Genomic DNA, 2,208 nt, shown 5'->3' with positions numbered 1-2,208 from the left:
CCCCCCCCCGCTCACGCTCTCTCTCAAATAAATAAAATCTTAAAAAAAAATTTATTTTTAATAATCTGTACACCCAATGTGGGCTCAAACTCACAACAGTGAGATCAAGAGTCATATGATCTACTGACTGAGCCAGCCAGGCACCCCCATGATAAGTTTTATATGAGGTATCTCATTTATTCCTTGCAAGAACCCCCTGCTCATATTCATCCACATTTTACAAATGAAAAATGAAGTAATGTGCAAGACTGCACAACTGATAGGTGGTAGAGTTTTGATTTGAACCTAGAACTTATATGTTTAAGAAAACTGCACTGGCTCTTACATTTAAAAAACTAAAAAGCCCCCACATAGAAGCAGCTTCTCGTGTCCTTCTCGAACGTCTTTCAGGTTCAGCCTACTCGCCTCCACTCTAGCCTCCACCATGTCCATCAGGGTGAGCCAGAAGTCCTACAAGGTGTCCTCCTGCAGCCCCCGGGGCCTTCAGTTGCCCTATGTACGCAAGTGCACCCGGCACCCACATCAGCTCTTCAGCCTTCTCCTGTGTGGCCTGAGCACCAGCGTGAGTATGGTCTGGAGCCACAGTGGGGCTGAGAGTATGAGGGGCATCACTGCTAGCTCAGTGAACCAGAGCCTGCTGAGTCCCCTTAAGCTGGAGGTGGACCCCAGCAACGAGGCTGTGCACCCCCAGGAGAAGGAGCAGTTGGAAACCCTCGACAAGTTCACCTCCTTCATCAAGGTGTGGCACCTAGAGCAGCAGAACAAAATTCTGGAGACCAAGTGGAGCCTCGCGCAGCAGCAGGAAATGGCTCGGAGCAACAAGGACAACATGTTCGAGCTATGACAACCACCTTTGGTGACAGCTGGACACGCTGGGCCAGGAGAAGCTGAAGCTGGAGGTGGAACTTGGCAACATGCAGGGACTGGTGGAGGATTCAGGAAAAAGTAGGAGGGGGAGATCAAACAGCATGCAGACATGGAACATAAATGTGTCCTAATCAAGCAGGATGTGGACAATACTGACATGAACAAGGTAGAGCTGGAGTCCCACCTCAAAGGGCTGACTGACAAGATCAGCTTCTTAAGGCAGCTGTATGAAGAGAAGATCGGTGAGCTGCAGGCCCAGATCTCAGACACGTTTGTGTCTGCTCCATGGATCTGGACAGCATCATTGCCCAGGTCAAGTCCAGGACAAGGACATCACCAACGACAGCCAGGCTGAGGCCTACACCATGTACCAGATCAAGCACGAGGAGCTGCAGATATTGACTGGGAAGCACGGGGATGACTGCTGTCACACGAAGATGGAGATTTCTGAGATGAACCAGAACATGAGCCAACTCCAGGTTGAGATGGAGGGCCTCAAAGGCCAGAGGGCTTCCCTGGAGGCCGCCACCAATGATGCAGAGCAGTGTGGGGAGCCAGCTGTTAAGGACGCCAATGCCAAGCTGGCCAAGCTGGAGGCTGCCCTGCAGTGAGCCAAGCAGGACCTGGCGTGGCAGCTGCATGAGTAACAGGAGTCCGTGAACATCAACCTGGCCCTGAACATCGAGATCACCACCTCCTGCAATTTGCTGGAGGGCGAAGACAGCCAGCTGGAGTCTGTGAGGCAGAAAATGACTACTCACGTGGGCTGAGCTCAGCCTACAGGGCCCTCATGAGCCCTGCCAGTCACCTACAGCCTTAGCTCCTTCCAGTCCAGCTTCAGCTGCGGGAGGTCTCCAGTTCCTTCAGCCAAGTCAGCTCCTCCAAGACCATGGTTGTGAAGCTGGTGTGCAAGTCATCTGATGTCCAGTCCAAGTGAACAGCCACTGTGGTCTCTTCCAGCCTCCCTGCTCCTGAGGCTACCACAGAGCCTTTGGGGGAAGGAGCTGTGGAGGTTGCATCAGGAACAAGACACACACCTGAGGCTCAGCCTTCAGCCCTCAGCCTACCCTTGGGGGTGTCTACTGCCTTGGGTACCCCCTCTTGCCCATGCCCCCAACTAAAAGCCAATTCAAGTGTCTTTTCCCAAATAAAGCCTCAGATGGCTCTGCCAACCCCTCCACCTCAAAATTTTAAAATAAATAAGTAAAATAAAAAACTAAAAAGCAGAAACACACAAATAGGAAACCTACTCAAAGAACAACCTAGGATCACAATGTTTAACATCAAGTTTCATTGGCTAGACCCCTACAAATATATCCTAAATCCAACAACCTCTCACCT

At 51.1% G+C, this 2,208-nt stretch overlaps 1 pseudogene; it reads left to right on the top strand.

Moving 5' to 3' along the window:
- The first annotated feature begins 424 nt into the window (after positions 1–424).
- On the top strand, positions 425–1,637 carry LOC114223611 (keratin, type II cytoskeletal 8 pseudogene; annotated as a pseudogene).
- Positions 1,638–2,208: the final 571 nt, after the last annotated feature.

The sequence above is a fragment of the Eumetopias jubatus genome, unplaced genomic scaffold (genome assembly GCF_037043125.1).
Source record: "Eumetopias jubatus isolate StellerSeaLion01/CBP00866 unplaced genomic scaffold, mEumJub1_p1.0 scaffold_11, whole genome shotgun sequence".
Classification (NCBI taxonomy): Eukaryota; Metazoa; Chordata; class Mammalia; order Carnivora; family Otariidae; genus Eumetopias; species Eumetopias jubatus.
This window is presented reverse-complemented; position numbering and strand designations above follow the sequence as displayed.